This window comes from Oryctolagus cuniculus, chromosome 8, assembly GCF_051225735.1.
Source record: "Oryctolagus cuniculus isolate XC-2025 breed Fujian yellow rabbit chromosome 8, ASM5122573v1, whole genome shotgun sequence".
NCBI lineage: Eukaryota > Metazoa > Chordata > Mammalia > Lagomorpha > Leporidae > Oryctolagus > Oryctolagus cuniculus.
Window position 1 is genome coordinate 58,473,864 of NC_142874.1, and position 10,773 is coordinate 58,484,636.

Sequence of the window (10,773 nt, forward strand, 5' to 3'; positions counted from 1 at the left end):
CATTGTCTTATGTTTTTACGAATTATTTTGTGCATCAAAAGTAACCAGTAAATTAAGTGACAATCTTTGAATTATTAGAGTATTAAGAATGAATATCTAAAATTTTTAAAAGTAATATTTAAAAACCAATCAGAATATAAACAGGCAAGAAAATTTGAATATTTCTATAGAAAAATTCTTGTTTATTTTAAAAACATATCTTATAGATAAATTAAACTTACCACAATTCTCTGATCTTGTTAATATCTAAAAGTCACAAAATTCAGTTCAGATATTATCACCATGTAATAGTAAAATAATTTTGAAAAACATATATTTACAACTTCCAAAGACATTCTCTAACTCTTAGCTATGCTAGAATAAAAGACTTTTCTGTGATTACAGATGATATATAAAACTAGAGCAAGAGCTATTAAAAATATGGATTTTTACAGTGAATATGTAAATATATTCAATATAATTTATATTACTCTAGATTTTTTTAAATATTAAAAAACAAGAATGGTGTAGATTCATAAAATTGAAATGACTCTGTATTCAATTTCTTTAAAAGGTGCTTGAAAAGTTGATTCTGAATATGATATGAATGTACAGGATTTCTAAATTGGAGGAAGAAGATGCCTGGTATGCATAAGTTAAATATTATGTCTTATCAGCACTCAGCTACAAACTTAAATGCAATTAATGATAACAAAATAAATAGCAGGTATTGAGAAAGATGTTTGGTCCAACATTCACACTGCACAGCAAATTTTCATTTTTTCCCTAGTGTTTCATTCTTTACCTTTAAAGGATGAATAATTTGGATATGAATGAATTTCTCAAGAGTAATAATTAAGAAATTCCTTTCCAATTTCTTAGAGACTGATGCCAATATATCAACCAAAATTGGGTAAACCCATAAAATAGAAATTAAATTTATACATTACAATATATTCAACAAATGTAATAATGACACCAAAAATAAATATTTTGAAGGTGTATCAATTTAGAATTTTTTGAGGAACATAATCAAAGCAAATTTTTTTGGTAAAGAAATGCCAAATGTCAAATAAATGATAACTATTGAGGATCAAGAGTTAATCATAGGCTCATCATTGCTTGATTCCAGGTACTTTAATAAAGAATTATTTAATGACATCATCTCAATAACACAGCAAGACTGTCCAACAGAATGCCTTCCCATCAAAATATAATGTTATTTCAAAAGTTAATCGAAAAATAATGAAGAGAGAAAGGGAAAATGGAAAATATTGCAATGTTCTTAACTGTATATATGCAATACATGAAATCTGTTCTATTCCTGTAAATTAATAAATGAATAAATTTATAAAATAAAATATATAATATGAAAAGATGCACTATAGATAAAATGATAAATACCAAAATATCATGTATATTTAATGAAAACAGCAAAAGCACAACAATCTGTGGAAAGGATTCAGCTTTAGTTGAAATTTCAAATTTTAAATTACAACATGCTTAATTTTAGAATAATTTGAAATTTCCCTATTGTTGAAATTTGACTTATATGTATTAGCAATGGAAGTTCATGAAATAAAATAAAGGCAAAGTAGTGTTATTGATTTTAAATTGGGCTTATATTTTCATATTTCCTTTTTTGTATATAGTCTTAGATTTAGTCAATTTCCTTTCCCTATATATATTCTAAATTTATTTCTGTTCTATCATATAAAAGTGTGTTTTATTAGGGAAACTATTTATGCTGGAAGATTTCCTAATAAACATTGAACTCCACATGGGGTGGGCAATTGGCACCACAGTTGAAGTCACCATATCAGAGTCTCTGCCTCCCATGTGGGAGATCCAGATGGAGATCTGTCCTCCTGGCATCAGCCAAAACCTAGCCTGGTTGTGGGCATGTGGGGAGTGAATCAGCAGATGAACGGTTTCTCTGTCTCACAGTCTTTCAAAGAAAATGAAAAGTGAAAAAAAAATGTAAAAGGACTATACAATATAAGTGTACAAGTAACACATAAGAATATGCCTTGAAATTCTTTATTATTAGCCCATTTAGGGATTAAATCCAACATTGTAATTTGAATAAATTCACCTGAACCAGATTGTGATACAAATTTCAGAATTTTGAAATCACAGCTAAATTTTCACTTTATCCTTAGAATCTCCAAACTCTTAGGTAAACAGTATCTTAGATTAGCTTTTATTAGAACAGAAATAAGGCAGATGATACTAGAGTTAACCTCACAGTAGTGGAAAAGAATGTTGTTATTGTAAAAATGAGAATATCAGAATCAATGACGTTGTCAATACATGCAAGCACCTTTTATCAGAAATGCATTTGGGAATTCAGCATAGGTGATAGCTCAAAAAGCATTATTAAGTAAAGATGTCTGCATTAAGTATGTCTTTTTGTTGTATTAGTCAAATCTAATGCATTTTCATCAAACATTTACGTATTTATAGAATATCCCATCAGTATTGGCCTAAATATACAGTTTGGGTTGGTGCCGCGGCTCAATAGGCTAATCCTCCGCCTGCGGCTCTGGCACCCCGGATTCTAGTCCCGGTCAGGGCGCCGGATCCTGTCCCGGTTTCCCCTCTTCCAGTCCAGCTCTCTGCTGTGGCCTGTGAGTGCAGTGGAGGATGGCCCAAGTGCTTGGGCCCTGCAACCGCGTGGGAGACCAGGAGAAGCACCTGGCTCCTGCCTTCGGATAGGTGTGGTGCACCGGCCACAGTGCTGGACGCAGCGGCCATTAGAGGGTGAACCAACGGTAAAGGAAGACTTTTCTCTCTGTTTCTCTCTCTCACTGTCCACTCTGCCTGTCAAAAGAAAAAAAGAATATACAGTTTGGAGGGCTATGAGACAGAAATACAACATTAACTGAGATAGATGGTGCTGAGAAATATTTGATTGGTCATGGGCTGTAGTCAGACTTTAAACTTTTTTTTGTAAAAATAAAAGTGTCATTATTTAGGAGTTTCACAAGTTTAAATTTCCATTAATCAATTGAAGTATTTGTTATAATAACACATATGACTGTAGAAATCTCTGTTTGATATCTTAATGGCTTATTTTTTGAACTTCCAAGCTATAATTCTTTTTTTTTTGTAAGATTTATTTATTTATTTATTTATTTATTTTTGACAGGCAGAGTGGACAGTGAGAGAGAGAGAGACAGAGAGAAAGATCTTCCTTTTGCCGTTGGTTCACCCTCCAATGGCCGCCGCGGAGCAGGAGCCAGGAGCCAGGTGCTTTTTCCTGGTCTCCCATGGTGTGCAGGGCCCAAGCACCTGGGCCATCCTCCACTGCACTCCCTGGCCACAGCAGAGAGCTGGCCTGGAAGAGGGGCAACCGGGACAGAATCCGGCGCCCCGACCGGGACTAGAACCCGGTGTGCCGGCGCCGCTAGGTGGAGGATTAGCCTAGTGAGCCACGGCGCCGGCTAGATTTATTTATTTATTTTAAAGAGGCAGAGCCACAGAGAAAGAGTTTTTCCATATGCTGGTTCACTCTCCAAATGGCCACAATGGCAGAAACTGAAACTATCCAAAGCCAGGAGCCAGAAGCTTCTTCCAGATCTCCCAGGCAAGTGCAGAGGCCCAAAGACTTGGGCCATCTTCTACTGCTTTCCCAGGTTGTAGCAGAGAGATACTTACACTTAGGGCTGGTGCCACAGCACAGTAGGTTAATCCATATGGGCACTGGTTTTAGTCCTGGCTGCTCCACTTTCCCAGGTTGTAGCAGAGAGCTGGATCAGGTGGAGCCACAAGGACTCAAACCAGTGCACATATCAGATGCCAGCACTATAAGCAATGGCTTACCACCACAGTGCCAGCCCAAGCTATTATTCTTATCATGAAAAAAAAATTAGTTCTACTTAATTTCTTTTCTTCTCCCACATTTTATCTTTTGATTAGTAATAAAAATCTAAAGAAAACAAAAAATTAAAAACATAAGGAAGAGGAAGAGGGTAGATGGGAAGTCCTGTGATTTAGGAGACTTAACAAAATAAGTAAATGTAATAAGTACGTTTATGTTACAATGAATTTTTGTATTTAAAGTTTACCTAGTTAGATCTTTTTTTTTTTGACTGGCAGAATTAGACAGTGAGAGAGAGAGAGAAACAGAGAGAAAGGTCTTCCTTTTTTCGTTGGTTCACCCCCAAAGTGGCCACTAAGGCTGGCAAGCTGCGCTGATCTGAAGCCAGGAGCCAGGTGCTTCTCCTGGTCTCCCATGCGGGTGCAGGGCCCAAGCACTTGGGCCATCCTCCACTGCCTTCCCGGACCACAGCAGAGAGCTGGACTGGAAGAGGAGCAACTGGGACAGAATCCGGCGCCCCAACTGGCACTAGAATCCGGGGTGCCATCGCCGCAGGCAGAGGATTAGCCTAGTGAGTCGCAGCGCCGGTCTACTTAGTTATATCTTAAAATTTAAAAATTTTACTGTAAAAAGGAAAATAAATTTCAATTGTATCAAATAGCAGACACATTAGTAATAGATTTTTTAAATATTAGTTTTGATACATAAAATATTTTCCCTGTTAAATTAATTAATCATATAAAAAAGTCAGTTTTTATTTAAGTGATTTATTTACATTTTAGAAATTAATGCAAATTATTTAACAATTCAAAACTAATATTAAAATTAAAATTTAAAAACTACTTACACTTAGGCCTGGTGCCATGGCACAGTACGTTAATCCTCTGCCTGCAGCGCCAGCATCCCATATGGGCACTGGTTTTAGTCCCGGCTGCTCCACTTCCAATCCAGCTTTCTGTATGGCCTGGGAAAGCAGTAGAAGATGGCCCAAGTGATTGGCCCCTGCAACCATGTGGAAGACCAGGAGGAAGCACTTGTCTCCTAGCCATTGCGGCTATCTGGGGAGTAAACCAACAGAAGGAAGACCTTTCTCTCTATCTCTCCCCCTCACTGTCTGTAACTCTACCTTTCAAATAAATAAATACCTCTACCTTTCAAATAAAAAATAAAATCTTAAAAAAAAACTATTTTCAAGTAATTATCTGATATCTGGGGCAGGTGTTTGGCCTAGTGGTAAATACATCCATATTCCATATGGGAGTATTTGTTTTTAATAAATTTTAAAATTATTATTCTTCTTTTAAGATTTATTTATTTAGCTGAAAGAGTCACAGAGAGAGGGAGAAACTGAGAGAGAGAGAGAGAGAGAGAGAGAGAGAGAGAGAGAAAGGAATCTTTCACCCACTGGTTTACTCCCTAGATGGCCACAACAGCTGGGCCTGGGTCAGGTGGAAGCCAGGATCCAGGAGCTTCATCCTGGTCTTCCACCTGGGTAGCAGGGGCCCAAGCACTTGAGCCATCTTGTACTGTGTTCCAGCCCATCACCAGGGAGCTGGATTGGAAATGGAGCAGCTGGTAATCAAACCAGACCCCATATGCAATGCTGACATTGCCAGTGGAGGCTTAACCCTCTACACCACAGTGCAGGCCTTGGGAGTACCTGTTTTTGCATCATGGTTCTACCTCCTGAATTCATTTTCCTACTAAAGTGTGTGCTCCCAGATAGCTAGCAAGGACTTCTGGGGTTGTATCCTGCTACTCTAAAGAGCTGTCCCTACTTTGGGCCATGGTGGAAATGTAGCTATTTGCAGGTATTTATGGAGTGTACCAGTAGATTTCTGCTCTTTCTTTCTTTCTTTCTTTCTTTCTTTCTTTCTTTCTTTCTTTACATTTTTAATCTTTTTTTAAATAGCAATGTTTTAAAAGAAAGATATTATGTGTTAATTAATGACATAAATGTAATGATATATAATCAGCCTTGTAGATTTTCTGCATCAGAAGATGGTAACAAAACAAGTTACCCAATACTTTCAGCTTTCTTTTTCAGTCATTCTTCCTTATTTTTGATCAAAATATAAAACACTAGGGTCACATGTTCCTCTCTGGGGTGAATTAAACACTTTGGACATCCATACCCTTCCTGATTCCAGCTTGCTGCTAATGTATACCATGGGAGGCAGTGCTGACAGCCCAAGTAATTGGATTCTTTTTTTTTTTTTTTTTTTTTTTTTTTGACAGGCAGAGTGGACAGTGAGAGAGAGACAGAGAGAGAAAGGTCTTCCTTTTGCCGTTGGTTCACCCTCCAATGGCCGCCGCTGCAGCCGGCGCACCGCGCTGATCCTGGCAGGAGCCAGGAGCCAGGTGCTTTTCCTGGTCTCCCATGGGGTGCAGGGCCCAAGCACCTGGGCCATCCTCCACTGCACTCCCTGGCCATAGCAGAGAGCTGGCCTGGAAGAGGGGCAACCGGGACAGAATCCGGCGCCCCGACCGGGACTAGAACCCGGTGTGCCGGCGCCGCAAGGCGGAGGATTAGCCTATTGAGCCACGGCGCCGGCTGTAATTGGATTCTTACCACACATCTGGATGACCTGCCTTTAGTCTGGCTGAGCCCTGGCTGTTGCAAACTTTTGGGAAGTGAATCCATTGATGGAAGATATATCTCTCTTTCTGTCTTTCTGCCTTTCAGATGAACAAGTATGTTTTAAAAAATTTCGAATCTGTAATATTTATCAACTTTAAACTTTCACTTCACTTAGATCTATATATCTCCCCATGTTATTTAGGGATACATAGTCATGATATTTTTGTGAGAATCTATGTGTGTGTGCATGTTGGTGTACATATGAATAAACATCTATATATGTACATATATGTAATCATTTATGTGTGCACATACACCCACACATACTCTATTAACATATAAATGTATTGGACTATAGTATTTTCCAGTGAATTTTTGTTCGGAATTGATATTTATCATTTCTAATGTATTAAAAGTAAACATGTGTACTATGTAACTTGAAAGATATTCAGAGTTTGTGGAAGTGGTGGGTGATGTGGTACAGTACATGAAGCCACCACTTGGGACACACACATCTCATATAGGAGTGCCTGGTTTGAGTCCCATCTTCTCCCTTTCCAGTCCAGTTTCCTGCCAAGGCACATGGAAAGGTAGCAGATTATGGCCTGAGTGCTTGTATCCCTGTGACCTATATGGGAGGTCCGAATGGAGTTCTTGGCTCATGGGTTCTTTCTGGTCCAACCCTGGGGTTTGGTGCACATTTTGGAAACAGAACTAGCAGATGGAAGATCACTCTCTGTCTCTCTTACTCTGACTTTCAAATACATAAATACATGCTTAAAAAGTTAATGAAAAATGTGTTATCTTTTAAATGCATTTTCCATGAGTCTTCAGAAATATTTTCATATAATGAAAACTATTTTGCAAAATGTTTATACATTTTTATATCTATACAAATTTGAAGTCATGTATATTATTATGTTTTATAGCAACAAATCAGCATATAAAAATAACACACATCTATCTCACTGTTTCTGAAGGTGGAGAAACTAGGCATGGGTCATCTATATCCTTGTTCAAGAACTTTCCATACCTCATGTAAGATTTGGGCAGAATATTTATTTGCAGTTGTAGGAATGAAGTCTTTGCTTTCTTTCTGACTACTGGAGAGTTGCACTCGGCTGGAAGAGCTACCTCATGTCCTGACTACTCGGCTTCCTCACAATGTGGCTGTGTACTTCCAGGTATTACAGATCTTTTCCTCTAACTATGATGGCTGGGAGTCTTTGCCACCTAACATGGGGCAGACTTTACCATCATTTGTGCTATATAAATTAACAATAAAGAGATCTGCTTTCTAATTAAATTCACTTGTTTCCCCACAGTCAAAGAAACAGAAATTACCCAAATCCTGTCTACCAGAGAGCAAGAAACTCAGGGGTTATCTAAGTATTCTACTTTTTACGTTATTGGAAATAAAATTAGTCTTTGTACAGGAGCTGAGACAAATGGCTATGTTAATGAGGTAATTTTTTAATCCCTGAAAAAATATAATGCTTGTGTATAGATACTATTTTGCACTATACTTAGAAATATTTTTGTTTATTTGCCTATTAACCAACAACATAATTGAAAATGAAATTGAGGTAGTTTGGGTTACCTGAAGACACCCTATTTAAAATGGCTGCTATAGCATAGATCAAGTGAATTAAAGAGGATGAATAGGGTTGTTTTTTCTTGCTTTTCATAAAAAATGAAAATGCTTTCCAAAATTCTAGTGGCAGATTCTAATGTGTCTTTTTCTAAGCCCTCTGCAAAGGAGCAGATTTAAAATTCTTTTGTGATATCAAATCCCAGCTGTCTGAAACCACCTGCTTTTATAGAAGAAGGGAATCTTTGGTGAATGCAAGTATACCTGAAAGGGGTCTTTTGTTATGAAAATGCCAATAATTTTAATGTGAAATGATCCAAAGCTATCAAACCCAATAGTATCATATGGAATTTTATAAGCAATAAAGTGCTTGTCAGCATGTGTGTACTGCTAATTCACGCTGTTGCAAGTATAAAGCATCATACATTTTAATTTTGTATTGCCTTTATTTAACAGGATTGTGATTATAGTTTCACTCTGCTTAACATTTACTAAAAAAACCCTAGTATCTTTTTCGCAACGGGTTTGCCGCCAGAACACAGGTGTCGTGAAAACCACCGCTAAATCAAAGCCAAAATGGGAAAGGAAAAGACTCATATCAACATCGTCGTCATTGGCCACGTAGATTCGGGCAAGTCCACCACCACTGGCCATCTGATCTACAAATGTGGTGGCATCGACAAAAGAACCATTGAAAAATTTGAGAAGGAGGCTGCCGAGATGGGAAAGGGCTCCTTCAAGTATGCCTGGGTCTTGGATAAACTGAAAGCCGAGCGTGAGCGTGGTATCACCATCGACATCTCCCTGTGGAAATTTGAGACCAGCAAGTACTACGTGACTATCATTGATGCCCCAGGACACAGAGACTTCATCAAAAACATGATTACAGGCACATCTCAGGCTGACTGTGCCGTCTTGATTGTTGCTGCTAGTGTCGGGGAATTTGAAGCTGGTATCTCCAAGAACGGGCAGACCCGTGAGGATGCCCTTCTGGCTTACACGCTGGGTGTGAAACAGCTAATTGCTGGTGTTAACAAGATGGATTCCACTGAGCCACCCTACAGCCAGAAGAGATACGAGGAAATCGTTAAGGAAGTCAGCACCTACATTAAGAAAATTGGCTACAACCCTGACGCAGTAGCATTTGTGCCAATTTCTGGTTGGAACGGTGACAACATGCTGGAGCCAAGTGCTAATATGCCGTGGTTCAAGGGATGGAAAGTCACCCGCAAAGATGGCAATGCCAGTGGAACCACACTGCTTGAAGCCCTGGACTGCATCCTTCCACCAACTAGACCAACTGACAAGCCTCTGCGTCTGCCCCTACAGGATGTCTACAAAATTGGTGGTATTGGCACTGTCCCTGTGGGCCGAGTGGAGACTGGTGTTCTCAAACCTGGCATGGTGGTAACTTTTGCTCCAGTCAATGTCACAACTGAAGTCAAGTCCGTCGAAATGCACCATGAAGCTTTGAGTGAAGCTCTTCCTGGGGACAATGTGGGCTTCAATGTCAAGAACGTGTCTGTCAAAGATGTTCCTCGTGGCAACATTGCTGGTGACAGCAAAAATGACCCACCAATGGAAGCAGCTGGCTTCACTGCTCAGGTGATCATCCTGAACCATCCAGGTCAGATCAGTGCTGGGTATGCCCCTGTACTGGATTGTCACACAGCTCACATTGCTTGCAAGTTTGCTGAGCTGAAGGAAAAGATTGATCGTCGTTCTGGAAAGAAGTTGGAAGATGGCCCTAAATTCTTGAAATCTGGTGATGCTGCCATTGTTGATATGGTTCCCGGCAAGCCCATGTGTGTTGAGAGCTTCTCTGACTATCCTCCTCTGGGTCGTTTTGCTGTCCGTGATATGAGACAGACGGTTGCTGTGGGTGTGATCAAAGCAGTGGACAAGAAGGCTGCTGGAGCTGGCAAGGTCACCAAGTCTGCCCAGAAAGCTCAGAAGGCTAAATGAATATTACCCCTAATACCTGCCACCCCAGTCTTAATCAGTGGTGGAAGAATGGTCTCAGAACTGTTTGTCTCAATTGGCCATTTAAGTTTAATAGTAAAAGATTGGTTAATGATAACAATGCATCATAAAACCTTCAGAAGGAAAGGAGAATGTTTTGTGGACCATTTTTTTTGTGCATGGCAGTTTTAAGTTATTAGTTTTTAAAATCAGTACTTTTTAATGGAAACAACTTGACCAAAAATCTGTCACAGAATTTTGAGACCCATTAAAACAAAGTTTAATGAGAAAAAAAAAAAAAAAACCCTAGTATCAAAATAAGTCCAGTTCATTTAGTAAGTGCACTAAAATTAAAGCATGATTAATATGTTAAAAGTACCAGATGTAGCAACCAGAATTATTACTGTTTCTAATTATTGACAGTATTTTTTTTCAGAGCTAACATCTTGATTCAGAAACAAAAAAATCTGAATGATTTGAAGTGTAAATGTCATGAAATATAAGACATGGGCCAGTGCTGTGGCATAGTGGGTAAAGACGTTGCCAGTAGTGCCTGTAACCCATATGGACACCTGTTCAAGTCCCAGCTACTCCACTTCAGATCCAGCTCTCTGCTATAGCCTGGGAAAGCAATAGAAGATGGCCCATATCCTTGGGCCCCTGCACCCACCTGGGAGACCTGAAAGAAGCTCCTGGCTCATGGCTTTGGATCAGCACAGCTCCAGTTGTTACGGCCATCCCCAGAATAAACCAGTGGATGGAAGACCTCTCTCTCTTTCCTGCCTCTGCTTATGCCTCTGTAACACTACCTTTCAAGTAAATAAGTAAATCTTAAAA

General features: G+C 39.0%; 1 pseudogene across 1 annotated transcript; it reads left to right on the forward strand.

Annotated features, from left to right (window-relative positions):
- Positions 1–8,490: 8,490 nt before the first annotated feature.
- LOC100345095 (elongation factor 1-alpha 1 pseudogene) lies at positions 8,491–9,940 on the forward strand (annotated as a pseudogene). The gene has a single exon (XR_016211937.1). The product of XR_016211937.1 is annotated as an elongation factor 1-alpha 1 pseudogene (transcript).
- Positions 9,941–10,773: the final 833 nt, after the last annotated feature.